The following is a 17810-nucleotide window of genomic DNA, read 5'->3' on the forward strand; positions in this document are numbered from 1 at the left end:
GTTTTTATACGACCGCAAAAATTAAAAATTTTTTGGTCGTATATTGGTATGACGTTGGCGTCGTCGTCGTCCGGCGTCGTCGTCGTCGTCGTCGTCGTCCGGCGTCGTCCGAAGACACATTGGTTTTCGCACTCTAACTTTAGTTTAAGTGAATGGATCTCCATGAAATTTTACCATAAGGTTCAATACCACGAAAGGAAGGTTGGGATTGATTTTGGGGGTTATGGTACCAACAGTTAAGGAATTAGGGGCCAAAAAGGGGCCAAAAATAAGCATTTTTGTAACTTCCAGACAATAACTTGTGTGTAAGTGTATGGATCTCTCTGACATTGTACCACACGGTTCCATATCACAAAGGAAAGGCTGTAATTGATTTTGGGGGTAATTGCCTCAAAATTTTAGGAATTAGGGGCCAAAAAAGGGGCAAAAAACAAGCATTTTTCTAGTTTCATGACAATAACTTGTGTGTAAGTGTTTGGATATTTCTGATATTGTACTACAAGGTTCCATATCACAAAGGGAAAGCTGGAATTGAGTTTGGGGGTAATTGCCCGAAACGTTTAGGAATTGGGGGCCAAAAAGGGGCCAAAAATAAGCATTTTTCTAGTTTCCAGACAATAACTTGTGTTCAAGTGTATGGCTCTCTCTGAAATTGTACTGCAAGGTACCATACCACAAAGGGAAGGCTGGGATTGAGTTTGGGGGTGATGAATCATAAGGGGGTTCAAAAAATTGGGGGGGGGGGATTTTTTTTTTCTTTTTTTTTCTTTTTTTCCTTTTTTTTTTCTTTTAAAATTTTCCATTTTAAGTTGGTTATTTCTGATTAATATTTAAAAGCAAATAATAATGATATGGTAGGAGATACACACCAAACAGGATGTGTAAATTATTATCTAATAAGTATTGTGCAATAGCAAGAAATTTTCAATTGCACAGTATTGCACAATAGCAAGAAATCTTCAATTGCACAGTATTGCGCAATAGCAAGAAATCTTCAATTGCACAGTATTGCGCAATAGCAAGAAATATCCAATAGCACAATATTGCGCAATAGCAAGAAATTGTCAATTGTACAGTATTGCGCAATAGCAAGAAATATTCAATTGCACAGTATTGTGCAAAAGAAGATACTTCCTATAAATTGCTTATTTCTTGATCAATTTCAATGGGGTTTTATTCTTGAATTCTTGGGGTTCTTTAATATGCTGAATCTAACCGTGTATTAAGTTTTTGGATTTTGGGCCCCGTTTTTAAATTGGTCCACATTGAGGTCCAAAGGGTCCAAAATTTAACTTTGTTTGATTTCATCAAAAATTGAATTATTGGGGTTCTTTGATATGCTGAATCTAACCGTGTATTTAGATTCTTAATTTTTGGTTCCGTTTTCAAATTGGTCTACATTAAGGTCCAAAGGGTCCAAAATTAAACTTAGTTTGATTTTAACAAAAATTGAATTTTTAGGGTTCTTTGATATGCTGAATCTAAACATGTATTTAGATTTTTGATTATGGGCCCAGTTTTCAAGTTGGTCCAAATCGGGGTCCAAAATTAAACTTTGTTTGATTTCAACAAAAATTGAATATATGGGGTTCTTTGATATGCTGAATCTAACCATGTATTTAGATTTTTGATTTTTGGGCCCCGTTATCAACTTTGTCCACATTGAGGTCAAAAGGGTCCAAAATTTAACTTTGTTTGATTTCATCAAAAATTGAATTATTGGGGTTCTTTGATATGCCGAATCTAACCGTGTATTTAGATTCTTAATTTTTGGTTCCGTTTTCAAATTGGTCTACATTAAGGTCCAAAGGGTCCAAAATTAAACTTAGTTTGATTTTAACAAAAATTGAATTTTTAGGGTTCTTTGATATGCTGAATCTAAACATGTATTTAGATTTTTGATTATGGGCCCAGTTTTCAAGTTGGTCAAAATCGGGGTCCAAAATTAAACTTTGTTTGATTTCATCAAAAATTGAATTCTTGGGGTTCTTTGATATGCTGAATCTAACCATGTATTTAGATTTTGGATATTGGACCATAATAGGTGAATGTCCAATTTAAAATTTTTAAGTTCTTAGACCACATTCATTCTGTGTCAGAAACCTATGCTGTGTCAAATATTTAATCACAATCCAAATTCAGAGCTGTATCAAGCTTGAATGTTGTGTCCATACTTGCCCCAACTGTTCAGGGTTCGACCTCTGCGGTCGTATCAAGCTGCGCCCTGCGGAGCATTTTATTAAAGATTAAATGGGTATGATCCTTCCTGCAGTTGTAGTTCATAGTCTGTTTGCCCTGTGATTACTAGAATAGTAGTCTCAGATTTGTGGATATGCAATATATTCTCTAGATTATATCTGTAGTCAAACTTACATGGGGATCTTTCCATTTTGACAACAGTTGTTATATTTCGTTGGACACTTAAATCCGTTGATAAAGTCACCCATGAAAACCACGAAAATTGGTTCCCCATGAATAAAAGTACTTTCACAGTATATTAATTTCAACATTTGCATAATCAAAATAAAAAAAAGGCGAGACAATGTATCTCTGTGATAACAGTTCATTGACTTTAAAACAATTTCTCAGTTTTTTTCTGGGTATTTTGTGTCTGTATACTCCACATTCACTAGAGGTATAGGGGGAGGACTGAGATCTCACAAAACTAGTTCAACAGTGTTTAAACAGGACCATAATTAAGTCTCCCAAACAATGTTTGGAGACTAATTGGTTTTGCTCAGTTTTTCCTCTTCCTCTTCAGCTGCTTTTAAGTTTGAACTTGTTCACACCTGTTCTCCAAAAACACTAGTCAGATTAACTTAGGGGTTCCAAATATGTAAGAGCTAGGGTTTTGTTTGTGCTATGGAGTTTTTAAAGGGGTAAATTGAGGGGCAAAAAGGAAGGAGGGTTTACTATAGAACCCTATGGGATTTAATTTTTTAGCTCACCTGGCCCACTTGTCGTCTGTCGTCGTCGTCCGTCGTTTACTTTTACAAAAATCTTCTCCTCTAAAACTGCTTGGCCAAAATTTAACCAAACTTGGCCACAATCATCATTAGGGTATCTAGTTTAAAAAATGTGTCCAATGACCTGGCCAACCAACCAAGATGGCCGCCATGTATAAAAATAGAACATAAGGGTAAAATAGGGGGTTTATATAAGTCAGCTTTACCGAGTGATGCGTTTTTAGATTCATCACTCAACAACTTCCTGTTTACCAAACACTTGTATCATTTTACCCATGATAGCCAAGTTGAAAATTTTTCGTCAAATTTTTCTCAGGAACTACACTACAAGGATTTCTGAAATTTGGTTTCAGGGTTTATATAAGTCATGGTAGTCAGCTTTACTGTGTGATGCGTTTTTAGATTCATCACTAAACAACTTCCTGTTTAGGGCAAAGTCAAAATAAATGGTTCCCTGCATATAAAACAATATTTATCAATCATCATGATCATACTGATCATTTGATTGAATAAAGTAATTTCAAATGATGTGGTTTGATGTGTAGAATATTACTGCAAAATATCTTTGGAAAATCTCAAGTATTTAAAAAATGACATTAAAAAAAGATACCAAAATTGTTAGGAGTGCAACACTTTTTTGTGACATTTTGAAAAAATACTTTTTTTTAAAGACACAACAAATTATTGTATGGAGGTATGTGCCTTAAATTCTAATTTGTTTTACAACTATTATGTCTTAGTGATGAATTTAGCTTAGAATGAAGCTTTTCCATTGAACCATTTTGATACAGATGTGTTTTGAAAAAAAGTAGTGCCCTGTCAGGAGTGCAACACATAAATTAGTACTACTGAGGAATAGAATGGTTTTTTTTTAATAAATGAATCACACCTAAACATAAACAAAAGTCAATCCTGTAAAACAAATTTGTCCTTTCCAAAATGAATACTTCATTTACCTGATTATTGGTATAAATAATGTGTGAGAGTCAAGTAAATAAGGCCTCCCTATGAGTGTCAGGAGTGCAACTTTGAAGTTTAAAGACTCACACCTGATAAATACAAAAGCCAACATATTGTTCTGTTTTATTTTTCAAAAGATACTATACTAGATACAAGATTGCACCCAAAGAGTAGCCTGATAAATAAGGAATTTATCTTTTTGAGCCATTTCTTTGATGTCAGGAGTGCAACAGTTTTAAAATCTACTATCTCTATTTTGTTCTAGATTAATTTAATCCTTAAATTTGACAGCAATACACCAAACTACATAATGACCTATGATTCAGTAAGATCAATATATTACTAAGATAGCTGTATAGTTTGATGAAAATCCTAGTTGATTTGAAAAAGTTATAAAAAAATATTAAGTGTACTATCTCTATTTTGTCTGAACTGCAAATCCAAGCTTTTTGGACCTAGATTAATTTAATTCTTAAATTTGACAGCAATACACCAAACTTCTTAACAACCTGGGATTCAGTAAGATTATTATATTACCAAGGTAGCTGTATAGTTAGTTGAAAATCTAAGTTGATTTGAAAAAGTTATAAAAAGAATTAAAGTGTACTATCTGAATATAGTCCGAACTGCAAATTCAAGCTTTTTTTGACCTAGATTAATTTAATCTTTCAATTTGACAGCAATACACCAAACTACATAATGACCTATGATTCAGTAAGATCAATATTTTACTAAGATAGCTGTATAGTTTGATGAAAATCCTAGTTGATTTGAAAAAGTTATAAAAAAATATAAAGTGTACTATCTCTATTTTGTCTGAACTGCAAATTCAAGCTTTTTATACGACCGCAAAAAAATTTTTGTGGTCGTATATTGGTATGACGTTGGTGTTGTTGTCGTCGACGTCGTCATTGTCGGCGTCCGAAGACACATTGGTTTTCACACTCTAACTTTAGTTTAAGTGAATGGAACTCTATGAAATTTTACCACAAGGTTCAATACCACAAAAGGAATGTTGGGATTGATTTTGGGGGTTATGGTACCAACAGTTAAGGAATTAGGGGCCAGAAATAAGCATTTTTGTAACTTCCAGACATAACTTGTGTGTTAGTGTATGGATCTCTCTGACATTGTACCACAAGGTTCCATATCACAAAAGGAATGCTGGGATTGATTTTGGGGGTAATTCCCTAAAAATTTTAGGAATTAGGGGCAAAAAACAAGCATTTTTCTAGTTTCATGACAATAACTTGTGTGTAAGTGTATGGATCTTTCTGAAATTGTACTACAAGGTTCCATATCACAAAGGAAAGGCTGGGATTGATTTTGGGGGTAATTGCCTCAAAATTTTAGGAATTAGGGGCCAAAAAAGGACATAAAAACAAGCATTTTTCTAGTTTCAGGACAATAACTTGTGTGTAAGTGTATGGATCTTTCTGAAATTGTACTACAAGGTTCCATATCACAAAGAGAAAGCTGGAATTGACTTTGGGGGTAATTGCCCTTAATGTTTAGGAAAAAGGGGCCAAAAGGGGGCCAAAAATATGCATTTTTTTAGTTTCCAGACAATAACTTGTGTTCAAGTGTATGGATCTCTCTGAAATTGTACTGCAAGGTACCATACCATAAAGGGAATGCTGGGATTGATTTTGGGGGTAATTGCCTCAAAATTTTAGGAATTAGGGGCCAAAAAGGGACAAAAAAACAAGCATTTTTCTAGTTTCAGGACAATACCTTGTGTGTAAGTTTATGGATCTTTATGAAATTGTACAACAAGTTTCCATATCACAAAGGGAAAGCTGGGTTTGAGTTTGGGGGTAATTGCCCTAAATGTTTAGGAATTTGGGGCCAAAAAGGGGCCAAAAAACAAGCATTTTTCTAGTTTCCGGACAATAACTTGTGTGCAAGTGTACGGATCTCTCTGAAATTGTACTGCAAGGCACCATACATTATAACACAAAGGGAAGGCTGGGATTGAGTTTGGGGGTGATGAATCATAAGGGGGTTCAAAAAATTTGTGGGGGGATTTTTTTTTTCCTTTTTTTTCTTTAAAATTTTCCATTTTAAATTGGTTATTTCTGATTTATATATAAAAGAAATAATAATGATATGGTTTGAATAGGTATATTAAAAGAATTTTAAGTTCTTAGACCACATTCATTCTGTGTCAGAAACCTGTGCTGTGTCAAATATTTAATCACAATCCAAATTCAGTGCTGTATCAAGCTTGAATGTTGTGTCCATACTTGCCCCAACAGTTCAGGGTTCGACCTCTGAGGTCGTATCAAGCTGTGCCCATTTTATTTTGACCTAGATTAATTTAATCCTTCAATTTGACAGCAATATACCAAACTACATAATGACCTATGATTCAGTAAGATCAATATATTACTAAGATAGCTGTATAGTTTGATGAAAATCCTATTTGATTTGAAAAAGTTATAAAAAAAAATAAAGTGTACTATCTCTATTTTGTCTGAACTGCAAATCCTAGCTTTTTGGACCTAGATTAATTTAATTCTTAAATTTGACAGCAATACACCAAACTTCTTAACAACCTGGGATTCAGTAAGATTAATATATTACCAAGGTAGCTGTATAGTTAAATGAAAATCTAAGTTGATTTGAAAAAGTTATATAAAAAAGAATTAAAGTGTACTATCTGAATATAGTCCAAACTGCAAATTCAAGCTTTTTTGACCTAGATTAATTTAATTCTTAAATTTGACAGCAATACACCAAACTACATAATGACGTATGATTCAGTAAGATCAATATATTACTAATATAGCTGCATAGTTTGATGAAAATCCAAGTTGATTTGAAAAAGTTTAAAAAAAAATTAAAGTGTACTATCTGAAATTTGTCCAAAATTGCAAATCCTAGCTTTTTTTTACCTAGATTTAATTTGACAGCAATACACCAAACTACATAATGACCTTTGATTCAGTAAGATCAATATATTACCAAGGTAGCTGTATAGTTTGATGAAAATCTAAGTTGATTTGAAAAAGTTATAAAAAGAATTAAAGTGTACTATCTGAATATAGTCCGAACTGCAAATTCAAGCTTTTTGGACCTAGATTAATTTAATCCTTAAATTTGACAGCAATACACCAAACTACATAATGACCTATGATTCAGTTAGATCAATATATTACTAAGATAGCTGTATAGTTTGATGAAAATCCTAGTTCATTTGAAAAAGTTATAAAAAAAATTAAAGTGTACTATCTCTATTTTGTCTGAACTGCAAATCCTAGCTTTTTGGACCTAGATTAATTTAATTCTTAAATTTGACAGCAATACACCAAACTTCTTAATAACCTATGATTCAGTAAGATTAATATACAGTCGAACCTCGTTGTGTCGAAGTCGAAAGGGACCGACCAAAGTATTCGACTCATCCGAGGTTCGACTAATCCGAGGTCGAGTGTGTCATCAAAAATTTGGAATGCAAGAAATACGGTATGAGATTTGCGGAAACTAGATACTTTGAACAGCGTGCCTTTTTTCGATATGACACACTTTATAATTGTGTATGCAATCGCCATTGTTGGTCCTTCATAATATTCAAGCACACAAGAACAGATACAAATCTTGCACAAATAAAATCAATAGTCTACACAAATATTTATGAAGGTCAGTCACTATAAATTATGAAATCATTCGCGGAACGAAATATATGTTCTGGACGGTCTCTGATGAGGTTGTCTGTTGTACATTAAATTATCATGAATTTATCATAATTGTCTTAATCCTTTATTTATTGTAATTAATGAGTTTTAATTCTAACGATTGATTTAATCTTGGCTAGTGTCATTTAAATTCGTTTCGTTTTTATCTCATGTGAAATATGTTCAGCACACTTAAGTTCCGCTTGTACAATCAACAAAGGTGTTAATTACCGGCAACCATAAACATGTCAATTTAACTGTTATACAAATAAGTATGTTTACTGAGCTTTAATCTCTTTTGAAAATGATTAGGTTGCATAAGAAATACCTCCTATTTGAGTTTTTATCATTAGGTCTGCATCTTTCGAAAATTCTTACTTTCGAATTTCGAGACATCGGCGTCAATTTACATTAATTTTATATCGACCGGACTATAAAATTTACTCGACATAACCAAGTATTTGAATCAACCGAGTTCGGCTCATCAGAGGTAATTATGCATTGATCAAACAGGAATTTTACCGGGACCGAGAAATTACTTCGACTCATCCAAGTTTTCGACACAACCGAGTTTGACACAACAAGGTTCGACTGTATTACCAAGGTAGCTGTATAGTTAGATGAAAATCTAAGTTGATTTGAAAAAGTTATAAAAAGAATTAAAGTGTACTATCTGAATATAGTCCGAACTGCAAATTCAAGCTTTTTGGACCTAGATTAATTTAATCCTTAAATTTGACAGCAATACACCAAACTACATAATGACCTATGATTCAGTAAGATCAATATACTACTAAGATAGCTGTATAGTTTGATGAAAATCCTAGTTGATTTGAAAAAGTTATAAAAAAAATTACAGTGTACTATCTGAATATAGTCCGAACTGCAAGTTTCATTCTTTTTTTTACCTATATTAATTTAATTCTTAAATTTGACAGCAATACACCAAACTACATAATGACCTATGATTCAGTAAGATCAATATATTACTAAGATAGCTGTATAGTTTGATGAAAATCCTAGTTGATTTGAAAAAGTTATAAAAAAAATTAAAGTGTACTATCTCTAATTTGTCTGAACTGCAGATCCTAGCTTTTTGGACCTAGATTAATTTAATTCTTAACTTTGACAGCAATACACCAAACTTCTTAACAACCTGGGATTCAGTAAGATTAACATATTACCAAGGTAGCTGTATAGTTAGATGAAAATCCAAGTTGATTTGAAAAAGTTATAAAAAGAATTAAAGTGTACTATCTGAATATAGTCCAAACTGCAACTTCAACCTTTTGTGACCTAGATTAATTTAATTCTTAAATTTGACAGCAATACACCAAACTACATAATGACGTATGATTCAGTAAGATCAATATATTACTAATATAGCTGCATAGTTTGATGAAAATCCAAGTTGATTTGAAAAAGTTTAAAAAAAAATTAAAGTGTACTATCTGAAATTTGTCCAAAATTGCAAATCCTAGCTTTTTTTTTACCTAGATTTAATTTGACAGCTATACACCAAACTTCTTAACAACCTGGGATTCAGTAGGATTAATATTTTACCAAGGTAGCTGTATAGTTAGATGAAAATCTAAGTTGATTTGAAAAAGTTATAAAAAGAATTTAAGTGTACTATCTGAATATAGTCCAAACTGCAAATTCAAGCTTTTTTGACCTAGATTAATTTAATCCCTAAATTTGACAGCAATACACCAAACTACATAATGACGTATGATTAAGTAAGATCAATATATTACTAAGATAGCTGTATAGTTTGATGGAAATCCTAGTTGATTTGAAAAAGTTATAAAAAGAATTAAAGTGTACTATCTGAATATAGTCAAAACTGCAAATTCAAGCTTTTTATACGACCGCAAAAAAATTTTTGTGGTCGTATATTGGTATGACGTTGGTGTTGTTGTCGTCGTCCGAAGACACATTGGTTTTCACACTCTAACTTTAGTTTAAGTGAATGGATCTCTATGAAATTTTACCACAAGGTTCAATACCACAAAAGGAATGTTGAGATTGATTTTGGGGGTTATGGTACCAACAGTTAAGGAATTAGGGGCCAAAAAGAGGCCAAAAATAAGCATTTTTGTAACTTCCAGACATAACTTGTGTGTTAGTGTATGGATCTCTCTGACATTGTACCACAAGGTTCCATATCACAAAAGGAATGCTGGGATTGATTTTGGGGGTAATTGCCTCAAAATTTTAGGAATTAGGGGCAAAAAACAAGCATTTTTCTAGTTTCATGACAATAACTTGTGTGTAAGTGTATGGATCTTTCTGAAATTGTACTACAAGGTTCCATATCACAAAGGGAAAGCTGGAATTGAGTTTGGCGGTAATTGCCAAAAACGTTTAGGAATAAGGGGCCAAAAGGGGGCCAAAAATAAGCATTTTTGTAACTTCCAGACATTACTTGTGTGTTAGTGTATGGATCTCTCTGACATTGTACCACAAGGTTCCATATCACAAAAGGAATGCTGGGATTGATTTTGGGGGTAATTGCCTCAAAATTTAAGGAATTAGGGGCCAAAAAAGGGCAAAAAAACAAGCATTTTTCTAGTTTCAGGACTATAACTTGTGTGTAAGTGTATGGATCTTTCTGAAATTGTACTACAAGGTTCCATATCACAAAGAGAAAGCTGGAATTGACTTTGGGGGTAATTGCCCTAAATGTTTAGGAAAAAGGGGCCAAAAGGGGGCCAAAAATATGCATTTTTTTAGTTTCCAGACAATAACTTGTGTTCAAGTGTATGGATCTCTCTGGAATTGTACTGCAAGGTACCATATTATAAAGGGAATGCTGGGATTGATTTTGGGGGTAATTGCCTCAAAATTTTAGGAATTAGGGGCCAAAAAGGGAAAAAAAAACAAGCATTTTTCTAGTTTCAGGACAATAACTTGTGTGTAAGTTTATGGATCTTTATGAAATTGTACAACAAGTTTCCATATCACAAAGGGAAAGCTGGGTTTGAGTTTGGGGGTAATTGCCCTAAATGTTTAGGAATTTGGGGCCAAAAAGGGGCAAAAAAAAACAAGCATTTTTCTAGTTTCCGGACAATAACTTGTGTGCAAGTGTACGGATCTCTCTCAAATTGTACTGCAAGGCACCATACATTATAACACAAAGGGAAGGCTGGGATTGAGTTTGGGGGTGATGAATCATAAGGGGGTTCAAAAAATTTGTGGAGGGATTTTTTTTTCCTTTTTTTTCTTTAAAATTTTCAATTTTAAATTGGTTATTTCTGATTTATATATAAAAGCAAATAATAATAATATGGTTTGAATAGGTACATTAAGAGAATTTTAAGCTCTTAGACCACATTCATTCTGTGTCAGAAACCTATGCTGTGTCAAATATTTAATCACAATCCAAATTCAGTGCTGTATCAAGCTTGAATGTTGTGTCCATACTTGCCCCAACAGTTCAGGGTTCGACCTCTGGGGTCGTATCAAGCTGTGCCCAGCGGAGCATTTTATTTTGACCTAGATTAATTTAATCCTTCAATTTGACAGCAATATACCAAACTACATAATGACCTATGATTCAGTAAGATCAATATATTACTAAGATAGCTGTATAGTTTGATGAAAATCCAAGTTGATTTGAAAAAGTTTAAAAAAAAATTAAAATGTACTATCTGAAATTTGTCCAAAATTGCAAATCCTAGCTTTTTTTACCTAGATTTAATTTGACAGCAATACACCAAACTACATAATGACCTTTGATTCAGTAAGATCAATATATAACCAAGGTAGCTGTATAGTTTGATGAAAATCCAAGTTGATTTGAAAAAGTTATAAAAAGATTTAAAGTGTACTATCTGAATATAGTCCGAACTGCAAATTCTAGCTTTTTTGACCTAGATTAATTTAATCCTTAAATTTGACAGCAATACACCAAACTACATAATGACCTATGATTCAGTACGATCAATATATTACTAAGATAGCTGTATTGTTTGATGAAAATCCTAGTTGATTTGAAAAAGTTATAAAAAAAATTAAAGTGTACTATATGTATATAGTCTGAACTGCAAGGTCAATCTTTTTTTACCTAGATTAATTTAATTCTTAAACTTGACAGCAATACACCAAACTACATACTGACCTTTGATTCAGTAAGATCATTATATTACAAATATAGCTGCATAGTTTGATGAAAATCCAAGTTGATTTGAAAAAGTTATAAAAAGAATTAAAGTGTACTATCTGAATATAGTCCAAACTGCAAATTCAACCTTTTTTGACCTAGATTAATTTAATTCTTAAATTTGACAGCAATACACCAAACTACATAATGACCTGTGATTCAGTAAGGTCAAAATATTACATGTATTACTAATATAGCTGCATAGTTTGATGAAAATCCAAGTTGATTTGAAAAAGTAATAAAAAAATTAAAGTGTACTATCTGAATTTTGTCCAAAAATGCAAATCCTAGCTTTTTTGACCTAGATTAAATTTGACAGTTTTACACCAAACTACATAATGACCTTTTTTTCTGTAAGATCAATATATAACCAAGGTAGCTGTATAGTTTGATGAAAATCCAAGTTGATTTGAAAAAGTTATAAAAAGATTTAAAGTGTACTATCTGAATATAGTCGGAACTGAAAATTCTACCTTTTTAGACCTAGATTAATTTAATCCTTAAATTTGACAGCAATACACCAAACTACATAATGACCTATGATTCAGTACGATCAATATATTACTAAGATAGCTGTATAGTTTGATGAAAATCCTAGTTGATTTGAAAAAGTTATAAAATAAATTAAAGTGTACTATATGTATATAGTCCGAACTGCAAGTTCAAGCTTTTTTTACCTAGATTAATTTAATTCTTAAACTTGACAGCAATACACCAAACTACATACTGACCTTTGATTCAGTAAGATCAATATATTACAAATATAGCTGCATAGTTTGATGAAAATCCAAGTTGATTTGAAAAAGTTATAAAAAGAATTAAAGTGTACTATCTGAATATAGTCCAAACTGCAAATTCAACCTTTTTTGACCTAGATTAATTTAATTCTTAAATTTGACAGCAATACACCAAACTACATAATGACCTATGATTCAGTAAGGTCAAAATATTACATGTATTACTAATATAGCTGCATAGTTTGATGAAAATTCAAGTTGTTTTGAAAAAGTAATAAAAAAATTAAAGTGTACTATCTGAATTTTGTCCAAAATTGCAAATCCTAGCTTTTTTGACCTAGATTAAATTTGACAGCAATACACCAAACTACATAATGACCTTTGTTTTAGTAAGGTCAATATATAACCAAGGTAGCGGTATAGTTTGATGAAAATCCAAGTTGATTTGAAAAAGCTTTAACAAAAATTAAAATGTACTATCTGAAATTTGTCCAAAATTGCAAATCCTAGCTTTTTATACGACCGCAAAAAAATTTTGCGGTCGTATATTGGTATGACGTTGGCGTCGTCGTCGTCGTCGTCTGGCTTCGTCCGGCGTCGTCCGAAGACACATTGGATTTCGCACTCTAACTTTAGTTTAAGTGAATGGATCTCTATGAAATTTTACCATAAGGTTCAATACCACAAAAGGAAGGTTGGGATTGATTGTGGGGGTTATGGTACCAACAGTTAAGGAATTAGGGGCCAAAAAGGGGCCAAAAATAAGCATTTTTGTAACTTCCAGACATAACTTGTGTGTTAGTGTATGGATCTCTCTGACATTGTACCACAAGGTTGCATATCACACAGGGAATGCTGGGATTAATTTTGGGGGTAATTGCCTCAAAATATTAGGAATTAGGGGCCAAAAAAGGGGCAAAAAACAAGCATTTTTTTAGTTTCATGACAATAACTTGTGTGTAAGTGTATGGATCTTTCTGAAATTGTACTACAAGGTTCCATATCACAAAGGGAAAGCTGGAATTGAGTTTGGGGGTAATTGCCCAAAACGTTTAGGAATAAGGGGCCAAAAAGGGGCCAAAAATAAGCATTTTTCTAGTTTCCAGACAATAACTTGTGTTCAAGTGTATGGATCTCTCTGAAATTGTACCACAAGGTTCCATATCACACAGGGAATGCTGGGATTGATTTTGGGGGTAATTGCCCAAAACGTTTAGGAATAAGGGGCTAAAAAGGGGCCAAAAATAAGCATTTTTCTAGTTTCCAGACAATAACTTGTGTTCAAGTGTATGGATCTCTCTGAAATTGTACTGCAAGGTACCATACCACAAAGGGAAGGCTGGGATTGAGTTTGGGGGTGATGAATCATAAGGGGGTTCAAAAAATTGGGGGGGGGGGGGGGATATTTTTTTTTTCCTTTTTTTTTTCTTTTAAAATTTTCCATTTTAAGTTGGTTATTTCTGTTTTATATCTAAAAGCAAATAATAACGATATGGTAGGAGATACACACCAAACAGGATGTGTAAATTATTATAAAATAAGTATTGTGCAATAGCAAGAAATTTTCAATTGCACAGTATTGCACAATAGCAAGAAATCTTCAATTGCACAGTATTGCGCAATAGCAAGAAATCTTCAATTGCACAGTATTGTGCAATAGCAAGAAATATCCAATAGCACAATATTGCGCAATAGCAAGAAATTGTCAATTGTACAGTATTGCGCAATAGCAAGAAATATTCAATTGCACAGTATTGTACAAAAGAAGATACTTCATATAAATTGCTTATTTCTTGACCAATTTCAATGGGGTTTTATTCTTGAATTCTTGGGGTTCTTTAATATGCTGATTCTAACCGTGTATTAAGTTTTTGGATTTTGGGCCCCGTTTTTAAATTGGTCCACATTGAGGTCCAAAGGGTCCAAAATTAAACTTTGTTTGATTTCATCAAAAATTGAATTATTGGGGTTCTTTGATATGCCGAATCTAACCGTGTATTTAGATTCTTAATTTTTGGTTCTGTTTTCAAATTGGTCTACATTAAGGTCCAAAGGGTCCAAAATTAAACTTAGTTTGATTTTAACAAAAATTGAATTGTTAGGATTCTTTGATATGCTGAATCTAAACATGTATTTAGATTTTGGATATTGGACCATAATAGTTGAATGTCCAATTTAAAATTTTTAAGTTCTTAGACCACATTCATTCTGTGTCAGAAACCTATGCTGTGTCAAATATTTAATCACAATCCAAATTCAGAGCTGTATCAAGCTTGAATGTTGTGTCCATACTTGCCCCAACTGTTCAGGGTTCGACCTCTGCGGTCGTATCAAGCTGTGCCCTGCGGAGCATTTTATTTACATTACATTAAAAAAACACTGGATCAACGATATTACTTATTAATAATAAAGTTCAAAATACAGTTTTCTATAGATAAGAATACAGAATATTTCTATTTCTATGCCACTTGTTTAGCTCCCTAAATAGATTTTGTGAATTTATTTGGTTGTTGTTCCAGAGATATGTAACTTTATAAAATGTTAGATTTAGAAGTCAACTTTTCAATTGTAAGAAGACTTTATAAAATGTTAGATTTAGAAGTCAACTTTTCAATTGTAAGAAGCCTTTTTAAACTGTTAGAATAGAAATCAACTTTTCAATTGTAAGAAGACTTTATAAACTGTTAGATTTAGAAGTCAAATATTCAAATGTCATGCACTTTCTAAAGTTTGAGACAGTCATATGTTGAAATTTTTTCTCTACAATATAAATAAAAATAAATGTTTCAGACAAATTTAATTTAACAATAAGATAGGAAGAACATTTTTTTTGGTCTTAATTCATTACATTTTTTATTTAAAGGGACAAAAACCGGTACAGAACAATCATCCTTTGAATTTTTGAGACGAGAATTGCCAGTACGCTTGGCTAATATAATGATGGAGATGAACCAGTTACCAGAACCTCTATTAAATGTACCATCAGTTACAATGGTCAGCAACTGGTAAGTTTGTCAATTTCCATGTAAGCATGCAGTTAACTTGTAAAGCCATACAATGACCTCTAGTTGCTCACATCTATGTTATTTAGTGTCTTATGAATAATTGTCACATTGCAGGGGTGTGGAAATTGTTGTGAACTCTTGTCTATGGGCAAGAAAAACTGTAAATTTTACATGTCCGTTAAAAAGTTGCTTGCTCTGAATTTCCCAATAATTATTGAAGTATTTTACTGTAAGCTTGTATGATTCTTAAAACTGATTTGTATCACAATATAAATGATGTTTGTGGTATTTGTTTAAGTGTTCAAATGTACGAGTCGGGCAAGTAGGGCATCACATTTCCACACACCTGCATTGGTGATAATACCACATCTTATTTTTATACGACCGCAAAAAAATTTTGTGGTCGTATATTGGTATGACGTTGGCGTCGTCGTCGTCCCAAGACACATTGGTTTTCACACTCTAACTTTAGTTTAAGTGAATGGATCTCTATGAAATTTTACCATAAGGTTCAATACCACAAAAGGAAGGTTGGGATTGATTTTGGGGGTTATGGTACCAACAGTTAAGGAATTAGGGGCCAAAAGGGGCCAAAAATAAGCATTTTTGTAACTTCCAGACATAACTTGTGTGTTAGTGTATGGATCTCTCTGACATTGTACCACAAGGTTCCATATCACAAAGGGAATGCTTGGATTGATTTTGGGGGTAATTGCCTCAAAATTTTAGGAATTAGGGGCTAAAAAAGGGGCAAAAAACAAGCATTTTTTTAGTTTCATGACAATAACTTGTGTGTAAGTGAATTATGAAATTGTACTACAAGGTTCCATATCACAAAGGGAAAGCTGGGTTTGAGTTTGAGGGTAATTGCCCTAAATGTTTAGGAATATTGGGCCAAAAAGGGGCCAAAAAACAAGCATTTTTCTAGTTTCCAGACAATAATTTGTGTTCAAGTGAATGGATCTCTATGAAATTGTACTGCAAGGTACCATACCACAAAGGGCAAGCTGGGATTGAGTTTGGGGGTGATGAATCATAAGGGGGTTCAAAAAATTTGGGGGGGGATTTTTTTTTCCCTTTTTTTTTCTTTAAAATTTTCCATTTTAAATTGGTTATTTCTGATTTATATATAAAAGCAAATAATAATGATATGGTTTGAATAGGTAAATTAAAAAAATTTAAGTTCTTAGACCACATTCATTCTGTGTCAGAAACCTATGCTGTGTCAAATATTTAATCACAATCCAAATTCAGTGCTGTATCAAGCTTGAATGTTGTGTCCATACTTGCCCCAACTGTTCAGGGTTTCGACCTCTGCGGTCGTATCAAGCTGCGCCCAGCAGAGCATTTTATTTTACCTAGATTTAATTTGACAGCAATACACCAAACTACATAATGACCTTTGATTCAGTAAGATCAATATATAACCAAGGTAGCTGTATAGTTTGATGAAAATCCTAGTTGATTTGAAAAAGTTATAAAAAAATTTAAAGTGTACTATCTGAATATAGTCCGAACTGCAAGTTCAATCTTTTTTTACCTAGATTAATTTAATTCTTAAATTTGACAGCAATACACCAAACTACATAATGACCTTTGATTCGGTAAGATCAATATATTACTAAGATAGCTGTATAGTTTGATGAAAATCCTAGTTGATTTGAAAAAGTTATGAAAAAAATTAAAGGGTACTATCTCTATTTTGTCTGAACTGCAAATCCTAGCTTTTTTTGGACCTAGATTAATTTAATTCTTAAATTTGACAGCAATACACCAAACTTCTTAGCAACCTGGGATTCAGTAAGATTAATATATTACCAAGGTAGCTGGATAGTTAGATGAAAATCTAAGTTGATTTGAAAAAGTTATAAAAAGAATTAAAGTGTACTATCTGAATATAGTCCAAACTGCAATTTCAACCTTTTTTGACCTAGATTAATTTAATTCTTAAATTTGACAGCAATACACCAAACTACATAATGACCTGTGATTCAGTAAGATCCATATATTACATTTTTTACTAATATAGCTGCATAGTTTGATGAAAATCCAAGTTGATTTGAAAAAGTAATAAAAAAATTAAAGTGTACTATCTGAATTTTGTCCAAAATTGCAAATCCTAGCTTTTTTTACCTAGATTAAATTTGACAGCAATACACCAAACTTCATAATGACCTTTTTTTCAGTAAGATCAATATATCACCAAGGTAGCTGTATAGTTTGATAAAAATCCAAGTTGATTTGGAAAAGTTATAAAAAGATTTAAAGTGTACTATCTGAATATAGTCCGAACTGCAAAT

The 17810-nt window shown here is 32.5% G+C and overlaps 1 long non-coding RNA gene across 2 annotated transcripts; it reads left to right on the forward strand.

The window, feature by feature from the left end:
• LOC127732224 (uncharacterized) lies at positions 1-16736 on the forward strand. Of its 2 annotated transcripts, XR_007996136.1 has the most exons (4): positions 1-341; positions 9764-10235; positions 10559-10905; positions 16674-16736. It is a non-coding gene; the product is annotated as an uncharacterized LOC127732224 (long non-coding RNA). The 2 variants fall into 2 exon arrangements; XR_007996135.1 differs by lacking the exon at positions 10559-10905 and having other exon boundaries at positions 16334-16736.
• The last annotated feature ends 1074 nt before the right edge of the window (positions 16737-17810 follow it).

Source organism: Mytilus californianus, unplaced genomic scaffold (genome assembly GCF_021869535.1).
Source record: "Mytilus californianus isolate M0D057914Y unplaced genomic scaffold, xbMytCali1.0.p SCAF_22, whole genome shotgun sequence".
Lineage (NCBI taxonomy): Eukaryota > Metazoa > Mollusca > Bivalvia > Mytilida > Mytilidae > Mytilus > Mytilus californianus.